We start from the raw sequence: 19,089 nt of genomic DNA on the forward strand, positions 1-19,089 counted from the left end.
TATAGTCAGTATTCAACAAAGAAATAGGTCTATATGATGTTGGTTTTAAAAGATCTCTATCTTTTTTTGGTAATACTAGTAAAATAGCTGTCGAAAAAGATTCTGGAAGTTTATGCGTTCTTTCTGCTTGGTATATTAACTCCATAAGAGGAGGAATTAGTAAATCTTTAAACCTTTTATAAAATTCGGGCAGAAAACCATCTTCTCCTGGGGATTTATTACTCTGAAGTGATCCTAGAGCTTCTTCGACCTCTTTTAATGTAAAAGGCATATCTAATCCCTTCTGTTCTTCCGAATTCAATTTTGGAAGAGTTATTTGTGATAAAAACCTTTCTATCTCGACATTATCGTTTTGTGATTCTGACTGATACAGTTCAGAATAAAAATTCTTAAAAGTTTCATTAATTTCTAAAGGTTTATAAGTAATTTTATTTACACTTGTTCTAATTGCATTTATCGTTTTGGAAATCTGGTCTGTTTTTAACTGCCAAGCAAGAATCTTGTGTGATCTTTCACCTAGTTCTTATAATTGCTTTTTCTGTTCAATATGTCTGAAGTGTATTATATTGTAACTTCTTGTATCTTTGAGATTCTTTCTCTAATTTTGTAATCTCTTTTTCCAATTGATCTATTTCTACCATATATTCCTTCTTAATTTTAGAAGTATAACTTATTATCTGGCCTCTCAAATATGCCTTCATTGCTTCCCATACTATAAATTTATCATCAACTGAATGTAAATTTGTATCTAAAAAAACTGAATCAGCTTTTTCATGAAATCATAAAAATCTTGATGTTTTAATAATATTGAATTAAATCTCCATCTGTAAATCAATTCCTCTTTATCCATCATTATCATTATCATTGTCAAGGGGGAATGATCTGACAATATTCTTGCTTTATATTCCATATTTTTCACTCTGTCTTGAATATTCGTTGATAATAGGAAAAAATCTATCCTTGAATAAGTTTTATGTCTATTTGAATAAAATGAGTAATCTCTTTCTTTTGGATTAATTCTTCTCCACATATCAATCAAATTTAAATCTTTCATCAATGATAAAGTTAATTTTGCTACTTTTGATTTTGTAACAACCTTTGTTGATCTATCTAAAACTGGGTCTAGACAAAAATTAAAATCTCCGCCTATTAATATTTTGTCATGTGCGTCAGCCAAATTCAAAAAGGCCTCTTGTATATATTTTATATATTTTCATTTGGTGCATAAATATTCATGTCCATAGTTCTGAAAAAAATTTGACAATGTATAATTACATATCTCCCCGCAGAATCAATTAATACATTTTGTATTTTAACTGGTAAAATTTTATTAACCAAAATTGCAACTCCCCTCGCCTTTGAAGCTGCGAGAAGGACATGTTACTGTGCTGTTTTATCTAAATAAATAAAAGAAAACTTAAACAAAAAGGAACATAATTTAAAGGAAGCTTCTCTAAGTGGTGACCTACACAAAATGCCTGACAAACTCAGCAGGCCAAACAGCATAGGATCTAAATAAGCTGCACAGAGTTGTAAACTTAGTCAGCTCCATCATAGGCATTAGTCTCCATAGAACCCAGGACATCTTCAAGGAGTGAGATCTCAAAAAGGCAGTGTTCATCATTAAGGACTCCCATCACCCAGTTCATGCCTTGTTCTCACTGCTACCTTCAGGGAGGTGACACAGAAGCTTGACAGCACACTCTCCATGATTCAGGAACAGCCTCTTCCCCTCTGCCATCCGATTTCTGAATGGACATTGAACCTATGAATACTACCTCACTACTTTTTTGTTTCTATTTTTGCACTACTTAGTTAACTATTTAATATACATATACTTAGTGTAATTCAGTTTTGTTTCTATTATAAGAACATAAGAAATAGGTGCAGGAGTAGGCCATCCGGCCCCACCATTCAATAAGATCATAGCTGATCTGTCTGTAAACTCAGCTGCACCTACCTGCCTTTTCCCCGTAACCCTTAATTCCCTTACTATGTAAAAACCTTTCTAACTGTTTCTTAAATATATTTAGTGAGGAAGCCTCAACTGCCTCCCTGGACAGAGAACTCCACAGATTCTCCTCATCTCCATCCTAAATCTTCTCCCCTGAATCTTGAGGCAATGTCCCCTAGCTCTAGTCTCACCTACCAATGGAAACAACTTTCCTACTTCTATCGTATCTATCCCTTTCAAAATTTTGTCTGCTTCTATAAGATCCCCTCTCATTCTTCTGAATTACACATTGCATTGTACAGCTGCCGCAAAGACAATAAATATCATAGCATATCCGATACTGATTCATTTTAGGGATGACATACTGTAGTTTATTTTGGTAAAAGAGAAGCAACAATTACATTTAGGATGACAGTGGTTTGGAAGCTAATTTCATCAGTCATTAAATTAGATGCTTCAAACACCATTCCAAAAGCAACAACATCTTGCAGAGTTAAAACAAAAGGTTAAAAATGAAGAGAAAAATTAACAAGCTAAGAGTTCAACTAAAGATGCAAGTTTTAACTGGCTACGAGTTCTTAAAGGAGAAAGTGAAGAGATGGGTATTTAGAAAGTTAATTCCAGGATTTCAGCAGTCAGATTAGGGCACTATTGGTAACATAAAGGGAGTGGGCAAATGTACAGCATGGCAGTATTGGAAAATAATTTTGGGCCTGAGGGAGATGAGAAACATGCAAAAGATTGATCACTGCTGTCCAGAAACTAATGTCGATCAGTTTGCAACAGTTAATAACTGAATGGGACACAAAAACAAATAGATGTTTTAGTTTATAAAAGTCTAATTTGACTATACAAGGCAGAAGAAAAACATTGGAAACATTAAATCTACAATAGGAAAAATGAACATTAAATGCAAATGGGCATAAGCAGACAGCTCAGATATGTAGTGCTGCAGAGGGATTAAGTAGACTGATATCAGGAACTAAGTTCAATGTCAAATAGGATGTCACACGTATCAGCAAGGTGCTCACATATGACATGGTACCACAATGACATGTGCCATTTATATACTTAAAAGTCATTATGAATTATGTACACCTTGCCCAAGGTCACCTTGAGGTAGCCTCAAATCAGGGTCATGTGAAGACACGGAAGCAGGTGGTGGATGGGCGTATGAGCAGCTGGTGCATATCACAAGTTCTGGTTCTGCAACCACTAACACCAGGCAATATCTGAAGAGTATTGATAATGGCTGAGGTCACCTGTCTTGTAAAGACACTGTCCAGAAAGTAATGGTAAACCATTTGCCAAGAGCAATTATGGTCATGGAAAGACCATGATTGCCCACGTCAGATGACACAGCATGTAAAGAACAAATAACATGACATCCACAACAGAATAAATATTAAATTATGCCATTCAGGCCTAAAGATTTCATTACTGTGGAGGATTTTTTACTCTTGTGGGATAATGTCTTTACCGACAAGAGGGGTCACTCTGCTTGGCAGGTGACACCTGTGACTGTGAAACAATGTTAAATGCTGAGGCCTCCATCGTGATGGTTATAGGAGTTGGCTCTGGGACTGCAGGAAGTGGTTCTGAAAACTCAGGACACCTTCCTCTCTAACAATTGACTCTGTTCTCATCTGATCAATGTCGTCTCCAGATGACATCAGACACAATCTCCACTGTGTAGGCGAGTGATCCAGTTCTGTCCTTATTCAGTCCAAGTGCCCACTTTTGATCATCTCTGTAGTCCCTCACCAGGACTACTGGTCCAGGAGTGAAACATCAAAATGGCTTGTTTGAAGAGCCCTCAATCTGTGTCAGTGGTTTCTCCTGCATACTTCTTCTGCAATTAGTTTGAGGATATCCAAGCGCAAGTGCAAGGGATGAGCCAGGAACAACATAGCTGGTGAGTTGCTGATTGTGCAGTGTGCTGCGTTCCGATGTGCAAAGAAAAAAATTGGCGAGCTTCTTATTCAGTGCAGTGTGTTCTGCTGACATTGCTCACAATGTGTTCTTTAGACTCTAGACAAACCTCTCCACCAAGCCATCTGTAGCTGGGTGATATGGTGCAGATGCAGTATGTCTTATGCCATTCATGTTCAGGAATGATTGAAACTGTTCCACAACAACCTGTGGTCCATTGTCATTGACTAACACCAGTCCTTGAGAAGAGGCTTGTCAACTCATCAATAGCATACAAGGCTGTATGGGAGTATACTGAGAACACTTCTGACTGCTTTGTAGCTGTATCCACCACTGCCAAGAAATTTGCACCCACAAACGAGCTGGCAAAATCCATGTGAAAACTCTGACAGGACAATGACCTGGATGAGGAAGTGGAGGGATGGGTTAGTAAGTTTGCTGGTGACACAAAGGTTGGAGGTGTTGTGGATAGTGTGGAGGGCCATCAGGGGTACCGCAGGACATTGATAGGATGCAAAACTGGGCTGAAAAGTGGCAGATGGAGTTCAACCCAGTTAAGTGTGAAGTGGTTCATTTTGGTAGGTCAAATATGATGGCAGAATATAGTATTCATGGTAAGACTCTTGGCAGCGTGGAGGATCAGAGGGATCTTGAGGTCTGAGTCCATTGGACGCTCAAAGAAGCTGCGCAGGTTGATTCTGTGGTTAAGCCGGCTTATGGTGTATTGGCCTTCATCAATCGTGGCATTGAATTTAGGAGTCGAGAGGTAATGTTGCAGCTATATAGGACCCTGGTCAGACCCCACGTGGAGTACCATGCTCAGTTCTGGTCACCTCACTACAGGAAGGATGTGGAAGCCATGGAAAGGAGGCAGAAGAGATTTACAAGGATGTTGCTTGAATTGGGGAGCATGCCTTATGAGAATAGGTTGAGTGAACTTGGCTTTTCTCATTGGAGCAAGAGAGATTGAGAGGTGACCTGATAGAGGTATATAAGATGATGAGAGGCATTGATCGTGTGGATAGTCAGAGGCTTTTTCCCAGGAGTGAAATGGTTGCCACAAGAGGACACAGATTTAGGTGCCGGGGAGTAGGTACAGAGGAGAAGTCAGGGGTAATAATTTTATTCAGAGTGGTGAGTGCGTGGAATGGGCTGCCAGCAACGGTGGTGGAGGTGAATATGATAGGGTCTTTTAAGAGACTTTTGGATAGGTACGTGGAGCTTAGAAAAATAGAAGGCTATGGGTAAGCCTAGTAATTTCTAAGGTAGGGACATGTTTGGTGCAACTTTGTGGGCCGAAGGGCCTGTATTGTGCTGTAGGTTTACTATGTTCTATTTCTAGAGATGGAGAGACTCTGATCTTGGCATCCTGAACAATGCATGGCAAGCTGCTCAATCTACTGATTTATCCTAAGCCACCAATGCTTCAAGCCAATATTTTCATTTTGACCAGGGCTAGATGACCAGCATGCAGCTCTCCAACACTTCAGCCCTCAACTTGGATGGTACAACAAATCTCAATCCCCACATAAGCAATCCCTGTCTAGAGCAAATTCATCCCAGTGGTGGTAAAAATGGGGGAAGCAGAATTTCTGCAGCACATTCCAGCCATTTTGGGTTTCCATGTAGTCCTGAGACCATCTGGTGTCTGCTTTAGTTTCCCTTTGGATCACCTCTGCCTTAACAGAGAGACTCAAGATTTGCATTATGAAGAATATGTCAAGAGGAGTGAACCCTAGTGTAAATATTTTAGTTATTTACTTTTCCAAGGGTAAATGGGACAAACCATCAGCATTTCCATGATGAGTCATGCTCTTGAATTCGATCTTGTAATTGTGTCCTCAGGAGAAACAGAGCCCATCTCCACATTCATTCTTTTGCTGTTGGTGGAACACCCTTCTATGGACTGAAAATGAACAGTAATGACGGTAAACTCTCTCCTATACATGTGCTGGTAGAAGCATTTTACACCCCAAATCAGACTCAAAGCCTATCAATCTGTGCAAAATTTTTCTTTGCAGCTGTAAGGGAACATGATGCAAAGGCTATGGGGCATTCACTTCCAGCACTCATGACATGTGACATGAGTGCACCTGTACCATAAGGCGAGGTGTCACAGGCAAGCTTCACTGGACATCGTGGATCATAATGTGCGAATACAGTGTCTGACATCACTACTTCCTTGGCATTTGGAAAGCCACCTCACACTACTTTGTCCATTGCCACTTCTTCCCAATCTGTAGTAATGAGTTCAAGGCATGGAGCACAGTAGCCAGGTTTGGCAGGAACCTGTTACAGTAATTGACAAATCCTAAAAAGGACCACAACTATCACCTGTTGTATGGCCTTAGGGCATCCACCACTGCTTGAATTTTCTCAGCAAACTTGTGTAATCCTTGTGCGTCAATGGTATGACCACAGTAAGTAATGCTTGGCTTAAAGAATTTACACTCATCGCGTTGTGCTCTGAGCCCATAATCTTCTAATCTTTTTAAGACAGTCTTGAGATTTTGGAAATGTCCTCAGTCACCAATAACAATGATGCTATCCAGGTAACATTGAGTACCTGGGCAGCCTTGCAGTACCTGGTCCATAGCTTTCTGCCAGAGTGCAGGTACAGATGCTACTCCAAAAATAAGGCTATTATTGTGATAAAATACTTTGTGGGTGTTCATGGTGAATAATACTTTGAACTCTTCCATTTCTATCTGTAAGCAGGCCTCAGCTTCAGCTGAGTCTACTTTGCTGAAGTGTTTTCCTCCAGAAAGTTTTGCAAAGATATCTCCTATCCTGAGAAAAGTGCATTGATCTATTTTCAGTGCTGTGTTAATGGTGACCTTATAGTCACCAGTATTGTTCATGGACTCCACTCAACCATGGAAAGAATTTCTTCAGGCTCCATGCAGTCTCACTCACTGGGTACTTTATCATGGAGAGTAAAAGGAATCAGTTGGGATTTGTAAAATTTGGGTGTGTCCTTTTCATTTAGCACTATTTTACACTTGAGCTGTTTGAGTTTTCTAATGCCATCCATGAACACTGTTGTGGCATCATTGCGTAATTTCTTTGTGGTGGCGTATTGGGGAGGCAGCATTAAGAAGAGGGACGCATCACGTCTTAATAAGCTGGTAAGGAAGGCGGGCTCTGTCGTGGGCGCAGAACTGGATAGTATGACATCGGTAGCAGAGCGAAGGGCGCTGAGTAGGCTACGGTCAATCATGGAAAACCCTGAACATCCTCTGCATAGCACCATCCAGAGACAGAGAAGCAGCTTCAGTGACAGGTTGCTGTCAATGCAATGCTCCTCAGACAGGATGAAGAGATCATTACTCCCCAGTGCCATTCGGCTTTACAATTCAACCGCCAAGGGTAAGATATGTTAAAGTGCCAGGGTTAGGACTGAGCTTAAGTTACCATTCAATGTATTTTAGTAAACTATTTGAGAACTTTTTAAAAGCTATTTATTAATGCTTTTTGAGAGGGTGATTTTAGATGTGTATCATATTATACAGAGTTAAGTATTGTATGTAATTAGTTTTGATACAATAAGTGTATGGGACATTGGAAAAAATGTTGAATTTCCCCATGGGGATGAATAAAGTATCTATCTATCTATCTAATTTCCGTAATTTACTTTCAGTTAACCCTATTGCAGGGGATGTAGCATGCAAATTGAGGATGGATCACCAATCAAGCTACAGTTGTTTCAGCCACTCACAACCTCACAATGCTGGCCCTTGTTTTCACCACATACGAGCCCAATGTGGCTTGTTGGTTGTTGTATTTCACTGTTACAAATGTCATTCCCATAGGAGTTATCTTTTTTCCAGAATAAGTTCTTAGTTGGATATCTGCAGGCTTCAGCTCGGTATCTTTGAAATGCCATTCAAACTCACACTGTGGAATGATTGAAACAGTGTTTAATTCTATTTTAATTAATTTGACTTTCTCTTCTGCTGTAAGCCATATTGCTTGTCTTTTGTTAAGTTTTTACATCGTAATTCAAGGCTACTTGGTCCTGTGTCACATCACTATGAGATCTTTAATCAATAGCATGCAGATTAGTGCTCTTTTTGAAACTGTATTTTGACTCTTCCTTTTCTCCGTGCAGTCCATTTATTTCTGTCTACCTGACATGCTCTTTGTATATGTCCTACTTTGTTCCATTTTCTACAAGTTTCACCTTTAAAGCTGCATTGGTCTGGTGCACACGAGCTCTTACCACAGTGGTAACACTATTAGTTCAGTTTGGCAGGCTTCTGTTTAGATTTTGCAACTTTGTTCACATTCGCTTTCCTTCGTGACCACAACTCAATTGCATCTCTAGCTGCTACTTCCATTGAAACAGTGCTTTCAACTGCTCTTTTAAATGTGAAATATCTTTATTGTCATTGCACAGTACAATTTGTCCTGCACCAATATAGCAAAAATGAGTTTGCAACTCTCGTACTCAATCCTATAAAACAACAAATAAAGTAAACAATAAATAAAATCAAGAAACCAGCCAGTACAAGCAATGTCCAGCAGCACAAAAGCGCAACTCGGATGGATGATGCTTGATCGATTGGTTCACAGCAATTACAGCTCTGGGGAAAAAGCTATTTTTCAGTCTGGAAGTGCGGGCATAGAAAATATTATAACGTCTGCCAGATGGAAGAAGTTCAAACAGATGATTGCATCGGTGTGTATTGTCCTTACAGATGTTTGTAGCTTTCCTTAGGCAGCGTGAACTGTAGGTATCCTCCAGGGCTGGGAGCTGTGTCCGGATGATCTTCTGTGCACTAGAGATGACCCGCTGAAGTGCTTTTCTATCAGCTGCTGTACAACTGAGATAACATACAGAGATGCAGTATGTTAAGATGCTCTCTATGGTGCAGTGGTAAAAGGTCACCAGCACCTGTTCAGGTAGACCAGCTTTCTTCAGTGTCTTGAAGAAAAACAAGCGCTGCTGTGTTTTCTTAACTATTGTGGTGTTAGTGGACCATGTAAGGTCTTCTGAGATGTGTATTCCCTGAAACCTGAAACTGGACACACTCTCCACTATGTCTCTGTTAATGTAGACTGGAGCATACTCATCATCCCGTGACTTTCCAAAGTTAATAATTAGCTCCTTAGTCTTTGCTGTATTAAGAGACAGGTTGTTCTCTGAGCACCAGCTCACTATGTTCTGTACCTCCGCTCTGTACGCTGATTCGTCACTGTCGGAGATCAACCCGATCACAGTTATGTCGTCTGCGAATTTGACAATGGTATTGGTGTGAAATGCAGGTACACAGTCATAAGTGAAGAGGGAATAGAGTATGGGACTCAATACACAACCTTGTGGTGTACCAGTGTTCAGGTTAGTAGTGGAGGACAGGTGAGGGCCCAGTCTCACTGCCTGTGAACGCTCTGACAAGAAATTCAGGACCCAGTTGCAGAGTGATGAGCTGAGGCCTAGCTGGTGGAGTTTGGAGATGAGCTTGCTGGGAATGACAGTGTTACAAGCAGAGCCATAATCAACAAACAACATCCTCACCTATGTGCCCTTTCCCTCCAGATGTGTCGGGACAGTGTGAAGAGCTAATGAGATGGAATCCTCCGTGGACCTGTTTGCTTTATAGGCAAACTGGTGTGAGTCCAACGTAGCAGGGATAGTGACTTTAATGTGGGAGAGGACCAATCTCTCAAAGCACTTCATTGTTATTGGTGTAGGGCAACCGGGCGATAGTCATTCAAATTGTTGATGTTTGTTTTCTTCGGGACATGCACTATGATGGCTGACTTCAGGCACTTGGGGATCGTTGCCTGAGACAGATTGAAAATTCTCGTAAATACATCAGCCAGTTGTTCAGCATAGTCTTTAAGTACCCGTCCTGGAACTCCATCTGGGCCTGCAGCTTTTCATGGACTGACCCTCTGCAGCGTGTGCTGTACATCATGTGTACTCAGTGTAAGAACCTGTTCATCCTCTATGGCCGGCATTCTTGCACTCCTCACATTGTTGCTAATTTCAAAACGGCAAAGGTGTTGAATTCATTGGCCAGTGTGACATCACTGTGGGAGCAGATAGGGTTATGCTTGTGGTCAGTAATAGCCCTGGTGCCTTGCCACATGCTCCGATTGTTAGCACTGTTAAAGTGGTCCTCTACCCGTTGCCTGTAGATGTCTTTGGCCTTTTTTATGCCTTTTTTCAGGTTTGACCTGGCAACACTATATGCTGAGGCATCACCAGATTTAAAAGCATTATTGCATGCTTTTAAAAAATTTTGTACCTCTTTATTCATCCACAGTTTCTGGTTTGGAATTATCTTTACTTTCTTGTCTACTGTTACACTGTCTACACAACTGTTGATGTAGAAAAGCACAATGGATGTGTACTCCTCCAAGTTCCCCTCTGTACCGCTGGTAGCCTGTTGTGCAAACAGGTCCCAGTGGGTGCAACCAAAGCAATCTTGGAGTTGTAAAGAGGCATCTTCTGGTCATATTTTGACTGTTTCTATTGCAGGTTCAGTTTTGCAGATAAGTGGTCTGTATGCTGGCATCAAAAACAGTGAAAGATGATTAGATTGTCCCAGGGGTGGGCTGGGGGAGGCTCTGTATGAGTCTTTGACATTCATATACACATGATCCAGAGTGTTTAATCCCCATGGTAGGACACTGCACATGCTGATAGAATTTATGGAGCACAGATCATAGGTTGAACTGGTTAAAATCTCCTGCAACAATGAAGGCACCATCAGGGTAAGCATCCTGTTGTTTGCTGACAGCTGAGTATAGCTGTGCTAATGCTAGCTTAGCATTAGCTTGCGGGAGGATGTATACAGCCATGATCATAACAATGGAAAACTCTTGAGATGTGATGTAATGTTTGGAACTATTTTTGAATGCTTTCTGGTCCGATTCCACAAACTAAATGATCTCTCAGTGTATTATTAAGCCCATCACTGAAATAATTGTGCAACCTAAAGCGAATCAACAATAGTTTTGGTTCTGAATGTTCCTGCACTACATTCACAATATCAGCAAAGCTCATTTCAGCTGGTTTAGTTTGAGCAGTTAAATGTCTAAACAAACTGTATGCTTTTCTACCCATTGCCTCAGCAACACTGGCATTCGTTTTTTATTTGCTTCAAAATACAGTTCAATTTGTTCAGCATATATCATCCAAATATCTGTTGTGCAATCAAACCCATCTATCTTTCCAATACAGCCAGACATTTCAGCTTTTCCTTATTTTTTTATTATCAGCCAATGCTCACTGTTTATGAACCCATGGTCATAAACATTGCTTGCTAATTTTGACCATTTTCTGCCTTTTTAAAAAAAATGAACGTCTCTCCCACCCTTCTAAAGAAAAAGGTGTTGCTCTCCAACAGGTAGCTAGTCATCTCGGGTTTGTCTTAAAACTTCCTCATCGCCCCTTTTGTAACTCCAGAAACTAACTGAAAAAAAACACAGCAACCAGAATACTGATCTACTTAGGGTTTTTTCAACCTTTGTTTTTCAGTGAGACACACACCTGGTGGTGTAACAACATATGACATACACATACTTCTTTCAAATAACCCAAAGTTAATTAACTAAACAAACAAAAGATACTAATCAAGGAATATATTTTCAGTATTTCTCAAATATTACTGAAATACTAAATACACTACTCTTATGGTCATAGTTAACCAGGAATATTTGACAACATGGCAAGAGTTACAGAATGGTAAATCAAAGGTTAGACAGCAGATCACAATGAGAGTATTGTGTGCAGCTAAGAGCACCTCACTGTAAGAGGGAAATTCAGCCAAAACACAGGAAACAATGAGAATTCATCAGTTGACGAGTAATAGGGAATGCAAAGGGGCAGTATTTATCCATTTCAAACACATTGAATTCAATCACATTAAGATCTTCACTAGCATATTAACATCTTAAAAGTGGAAGAATAATTAAATCTGGTTCATAACTCATTTTTAAATCTAATAAAATTCACCCTTCTATTGATTAAAATTCTCCAGAAATTCAAAGCCTTGCAAGCATGAGCTTACCTATTTATCCAAAAGTATATATATGCCTTTTTATTTTATTCAGCTACATCACAGCAACTATAAGCAATCTTGCCTGCAATCAACATAACCATCTCCACTCTCTGCAGAACTCATTAAATTATTAGTCATGAAAATAATTCGACCTGTAAAAGGGTTTTTTCTTTCTTTTTTTGTTACTGCGTATGTTAATCAAAATGGCTTCTTTGTTTTGTTAAAAGTCGGAATGCTTCTTTGTTATGATCAGTGCCTTCTCTCGCAGTTTTGTTTGGGTAAAATTACTGATAATGAGAATTGTATTAATTTGTTAACCAATTGGGATTAATGTTATTCTCTCTCTTCTGAGTCTGTAAACTATTGTTGGCGGGCTTTTGGGGAGTCGGCGCAAGGGGCTGAGAGAGAGAGGATGCGATGCTGTAAGTTGGGCAACGGAACAGACCCCGAGCGGGGGTCCGAGGCCAGGAGGTTCAGCGGGGAGAGGAGACGAGGACAGGCGTGCTTGGATGATCACTTCGGGTGGTCCTGAGCTGTGAGTCAAGGAGTTTGGAGGGGATTGAATGGTGGCCAGAAGACTTTGTTAATTGAGCTCCAACAGTTGTGCATGAAGTGGTTTGGACTTTGATAAGTTTGGCGCCTTTTCTTTATTTCCTTTTCCTTCATATATACTGTATCATTATTAATCACTTAGTTCTAGTAAGATCTATAAAGCATAATCATTTAATTGCATATGGTGTATTGTCTGCTATTTGGTGGGGTGAGGATATCATACAACATCCACACAAGCTGATTATCCAGTTTGGCGGGGCCGAAAGCTGCTCCCTCTGGACGGAAGCGAGCTGATCGAGCCTGAGGCGAGCCAGGGGGCTACATACCTTTTATTCATAGCTGCCCTTACACCTAATTCCATCCAATAGATCATAAACTGATATAAGACCACAAGATATAGCAGCAGAATTAAACCATTTGGCCCATCGAGTCTGCACTGCCATTTCATCATGGTTGATCCAATTTTCCTCTCAGCCCCAATCTCCTGCTTTCTCCCCCCCCCCCCCCCACCATCCCTTCATGCCCTATCCAATCAAGAATCTATCAACCACTGCCTTAAATATACAGAAAGACTTACCCTCCACAGCTACCTGTGGCAAAGAATTCCACAGATTCACCACCCTCTGGTTAAAGAAATTCCTCACTTCTGTTCTAAAAGGACATCTCTCTATTCTGAGGCTGTGTCCTCTGGTCTTAGACTCTCCCACCATAGGAAACATACTGTCTACATTTACTTTATCAAGGACTTTCACCATTCAATAGGTTTCAATAGTGTTACTCATTCTTCTGAATTCTAGTGAACAATGGCCCACGGCTATCAGACGCTCTTCATATGACAAGCATTTCAATCCTGGAATCATTTTTGTGAACCTTCTTCGAATTTTCTCCAGTTTCAGCACATCTTTTCTAAGGGGTCCAAACCTGCCCACAATACTCCAAGTGAGGCCTTATCAGTGCTTTAGAAGGTTTCAACATTAAAACTTTGCTTTTATATTCTAGTCCTCTTGAAATGAATACTAACATTGCATTTGCCTTCCTCACCACAGACTCAACCTGCAAATTAACCTTTAGGGAATCCTGCACAAGGACTCCCAAGTCCCTTTGAGTCTCAGTTTTTTGTACTTTCTCTCCATTTAGAAAATAGTTAATCCATTCATTTCTTCTACCTAAGTGCATGACCATACACTTCCTGACACTATATTCCATCTGCCATTTCTTCGCCCATTCTCCTAATCTGTCTAAATTCTTTGGCAGCCTCTCTACTTCCTCAAAACTACTTGCCCCTCCACCTATCTTCATATCATCTTCAAACTTTGCAACAAAGCCATCAATTCCATCATCCAAATTACTGACATATATCATAAAAACAATCGGTCCCAACACTGGAATACCACTAGTCACTGTCAACCAGTCAGAAAAGGCTTCCTTTATTCCCACTCTTTGCTTCCTGCCAATCAATTGATGTTTTATCCATACTAGAATCTTGCCTGTAAAACCATGGGCTCATAGCTTGTTAAGCAGCCTCATGTGAGGCACCTTGTTAAAAGCCTTCTGAAAATCTAAGTACACAATGTCAACTGGTTCTGCTTTGTGTATCCTGCTTGTTATTTCTTCAAATAATTCCAACATATGTGTCAGGCAATATTTTCCCTTGAGAAAACCATGCTGACTATGCCCTATTTTATCACGTGCTTCCAAGTACCCTAAGATGTCATCCTTCATAATCAACTCCAAGATCATCTTCCCAACCTCTGAAGTCAGACTTATTGGCCTGTAGTTTCCTTTCTTCTGCCTCGCTCCCTTCTTGAAGAGGAGAATGGTATTTGCAATTTTCCAAGCTTCCGAAACCATTCCAGAATCTAGTGATTCTAGAAAGATCATTACTAATGTCTCCACAATTTCTTCAGCCACCTCTTTCAGAACTGGCTGTACACCATCTGGTCCAAGTGACTTATCTACCTTCAGACCTTTCAGTTTCCCAAGAACCCTCTCTCTAGTAATGGTATCTTCTACAGTGAACAGTGATGCACAATACTTATTCAGTTCATCCGCTATTTCATTGTCCCCCATTAGTACCTCGCCAGTATCATTTTCCAGCAGTTCAATATCCACTCTCGCCTGTTTTACACTTTTATGAATCTGAAGAAAATTTTGGTATCCTCTAATATTACTGGCTAGCTTACTTTCATACTCTAGTTTTCCCATCTTAATGGATTTTTTTAGTTGCCCTGTTGCTTTTTAAAAGCTTCCCAATCCTCCAACTTCCCACTAATCTTTGCTCTATTATATGATTTCTCTTTGGCTTTTATTTTAGCTTTGACTTCTCTTGTTAGTCATGGTTGTGTCATCTTTCCTGTAGAATACTTCTTCCTCTTTAGGATGTATATATTCTGTGCCTTGTGAACTGCTGCCAAAAATTCCAGTCATTGCTGCTCTGCCATCATCCCTGCTAGTGCTGCTTTCCAATCAATTCTGGCCCACTTCCTCTTGCATGCCTCTGTAATTCGCTTTACTCCACTGCAATACTGATACACCTGACTTTAGCTTCTCCATCTCAAATTTCAGGGTGAATTCCAACATAATGTGATCACTTTCCTCTAAGGGTTGTTTTACCTTAAACTCTCTAATCAATTCTGGTTCATTGCACAACACCCAATTGGAATAGCTGATTCTCTAGTGGGTTCAACCACAAGCAGCTCTAAAAAGCCATCTTGTAGGCACTCTTGAAATTCCACCTCCTGGAATCCAGCACCAACCCAATTTTCCCAATCTACCTGCATATTGAAGTCCCCCATGTCTATTTTAATATTGCCCTTTTGGCACGTAGTTTCTGTCTCCCATTGTAATTTGTAGGCCACATCTTTACTACTGCTTGGTTTGTACACGACTTCCATCTGGATCTTTTTACCCTTGCAGCTCCTTAGCTCTATCCACAATGAGTGAACATCTTCCGATCCTATGTTACCTCTTTCCAATAATTTGATTTTATTTTTTTTACCAACAGAGAAATGCCGCCCCCCCCCGCCTTCCTTCCTATCCTTTCGATACAATGCGTATCCTCAGATATTAAGCTCCCAGCTACAATCTTTCAGTCGTGACTCCGCAATGTCTACATTATACCTGCCAATATGCAATTGTACTGCAAGTTCATCTATCTTATTCCATGTACTGCACGCATTCAGATACTTTGGACTTGTACTCACCCTTTGCAATATTGTTGCACCATGCTCAACCTTTTGATTTCTAACTTTGTATAAGGTCTTACCAACATCTGTCTCTGCAACCTCTCCACTAACTGTTCTGGCTCTTTGGTTCCCATTCCCCTGCAACTCTAGTTTAAACCCCACCGTGCAGCATTAACAAACCTTCCTGCTCAGATATTAGTCCCCCTCCAGTTCAGGTGCAAACGTCCCTTCCATACAGGTCCCATCTTCCCTGGGAGAGTAACTAATGATCCAAAAATCTTAAGCCCTCCTTCCTTCACCAGCTCCTTAGCCACGTATTAAACTGTATAATCTTCCTAGTTCTAGCCTCGCTAACACGTGGCACGGGTAGCAATCCTGAGATCACAACCCTGGAAGTCCTGCCCTTTAACTTAGTATCTACAGTAACTCCCTGAACTATATTTAGTTCACAGAGCTGAGCACCTTTCAGTTTAACTCTGGCTACTCTATTACAGCTTCCAAGCTGCACCTCTCGCTACAACTCAATTACAATGGTTTCTAAGTGCCCTGCAGTTGTACAAAATTTGTGTTATACCAGCTTATTTTATTTCATAACAGAATGGCACGCTAATTTGAGAAAGCTGCTTAAAATACAGAGTTGCTAGATTATAGAAGCAAAGCCCTAGTCTAAACAATACGTTGCATATGCTACATTAGACCATTAGTATATTTATCTCTGCCTCTGAATCACACTTCATTTAATTCAAAGGGATAAATTTTGGGTGCCGAATACAGTCTGTTGCTATTGCTATTATAGCATTTTCTGTGGTGCAGATAGTGGGTGGATTTCTTGTTCCAGTTGGTCCTGTTGTGATTTAAAGATTTGGAATAACAGAGAATATCAATAGTGATAAATACAATTCTTCATACTGTTGTTAGATGAATCACAGGTGACAATGAGTGAGCTTACCAATCATTAACACAAGAGATTACAAAGATGCAGGAGATCTTGAGCCAAATACACAAAATGCAAGAGGAATTCAGCAAATCCGGCAGCTTCTATGGAGAGGAATAAACCCAGGCCCAGCAGATTGATGCTATCATAAGGAAAATGCACTAGCTTTTACCTTTTTAAGATTTAAGGAGATTCAGCTTATCATTGATCACTGGCTTCTGCAGATATACTGCTAAAAGTATCCTGACTCCTTGCATCATGGCCTGGTACAGTAATTCAAATGCTTGCAGAGAAGCTGCAGAGGGCAGTGAACATATATCACGGGCACACCCCTCCCCATTGCTGGTGGTATCTACAGGAAGCACTGAATCAAGGAAGTGTCATCTATCATTGAAGATCCCACCATCTGAACCATGACATCTTTTCAGTTACCCATTGGGCAGGAGACACAGAACCCTGACATCCTACACCACCAGGTTCAAGAACAGCGACTTCCTGCAACTGTAACCATTCAATTCTTGAACCAACCAACAAAACCCTAAATTAGCAACACTACAGTTTAGCAACGCTAGATCACCTTGCATTAAAAAAGACTTGAATATTTTAATTGTGTTTTCTTGTAAAAATTGTACACAACTTAAAATTAATTTATGCTTTTCTAATGAATGCTTAAATACTTTGAGCCTGGGTTACTGTAATTTTTTTCATTCCACTTCTGCATATATGTACTTATGTGTATGATAATAAACTTGATTTTAACCAAATGCAAAGCAGTCAGTAACAGTCATAAATCAAAGTCTGTCATGAGATACAAAGATAAATGAAAAGATAATATTAGTAACGTCACTGCTTCACAGCAAACAAACTACAGCAAGAGTGACAAGTAACGCATTAAGGACAACTTTCTTATAATTAAATTGTTCTTCACTATTGAAATTAGTGAATGCTGATTTCCATTGTGCTGTGGATTGCTAGGGACCCTTTTGAGGAATTCTAATTAAAGTTGCTTTTAAAAGAAAAATGACAAGCTTTGTGACCTAGAGCGGTAAACTTTTGAGAGGAAAAAAACAACTTAATTAGCAATATTGCCAACTTTTCTGTTATACATTATCAACATTTCCGTGCATATTGGGTGCCCAAGTTAGAAAACCAAATAGTTTTTTCATGAAAACAATTACATGCATTTCAAAATATGCATTTCCTACTTCAAAGTAACGTAAATACAAAGGAGAAAGAATAAAGTTCTTATCGATAGCGGACAACTCGGGATAATTTATCACACGATTTGCAATAGGATATTAAAAAAAAAATCAGTTGTCGCATTTAACAACAAAAGTAGCAGCAATTCAAAAATCACTTCGCACAGCTCCAAAGTCAATTTGTTTTGAAAGCCAAGTTATCTCCTCCTTTCTGCTTAAGAAGCTCGGAATTTCCTAAGGTCAACACTGTGAATACGCAGTAACGCAGTAGAGGCATTCAACTATTAAAACATAACAAATAGGATGGTATCTTTTTCTCATAAGGGTCTGATGGAAAGGTTTCTGCGTGGAGCAATAGGCCACGGCTTTCGGGAAAACAGAGCCAAACATCCGTAGGGTCAACCCCCGCAGGAGAGGTGGGCGATGCGCTGAAGAAGGGAGAGGTTTGGTGCATCCCCGCTGCTGGGGAAACAAGGCGGCACGGCCACCATCCTGCAAATGGCTGAGCAAAGGGAGGAGACCCGGCCCCCTCTTCCCCCTGCCCCGCGCTGTCGCATCACTCCTGTGGGCTCAGCTTGGCCCGACGAGTGCTTGCTGGTGACAGTGTTTTACTAAGCGTGTTACACGGTACAGATTACCCGACATCGGACGCCATCCACTCCGCATCCCCGCTCCGCCGTTCCACTAGCGACGCGCTTGCGCAGCTCGGACGCCGGCACGAGTATGCGCACTGGGCAGCGTCCCGATTCAAGGACCGTTAGGTGGGGAGAGGGTGGAGAAGGAGGGAATAGAGGATCAGAGCGAAGGAAGAAAGGGAAATGAAATAGAAAACTGGGTAAAAGGAGGGAGGGGGTGTTTTAGAAGAAGGGAAGTACACAATGAAAGTATAGGTTGATGTCAATCCTCTGGAATGCACCGTGCGCTGAATTGATAATAGTCTTTGGAATAAATACCAGTGTGGGGCAAAAAAAGGTGTCATCATACATTTATGAAACGGAAATCATATTTCACTCATCTGGAGTTCTTTGTGACTGGTGAAACAATGGAGAATTAGTAAATGTGGGCTATGTTGAGTTTTAGAGGGATTTTTTAATAGGTACATCACAGAAGGTTGGTTCACAAAGTTTGAGCACTCACTACTGGGAGATAAATATTGGCATGGAATTTGCTTTTCGACAGAAAGCAAAATGAAGGAATAAATAAATTGCCTTTAAGGTTGGCAGGGTGTGACTAGTAAAGTACTTCATTATATCCTATATCAGTGATTCACCCGAAGGAACTAAATTACATATTTCTAAGCTTGATGGTGAGACAAAACATC

General features: G+C 40.4%; 1 protein-coding gene across 8 annotated transcripts in view; it reads right to left on the bottom strand.

The window, feature by feature from the left end:
- The window catches only part of LOC140729083 (multiple PDZ domain protein), a 224,435-nt gene extending 205,948 nt beyond the window's left edge, over positions 1 to 18,487 (bottom strand). For all 8 annotated transcript variants that reach the window (XM_073048416.1, XM_073048413.1, XM_073048414.1 and 5 more), the window contains exon 1: positions 18,407 to 18,487. The gene's annotated coding sequence lies outside the window, so the exon portion shown is untranslated. The remainder of the gene's footprint in view (positions 1 to 18,406) is intronic.
- Positions 18,488 to 19,089: the final 602 nt, after the last annotated feature.

Source organism: Hemitrygon akajei, chromosome 6, assembly GCF_048418815.1.
Source record: "Hemitrygon akajei chromosome 6, sHemAka1.3, whole genome shotgun sequence".
Classification (NCBI taxonomy): domain Eukaryota; kingdom Metazoa; phylum Chordata; class Chondrichthyes; order Myliobatiformes; family Dasyatidae; genus Hemitrygon; species Hemitrygon akajei.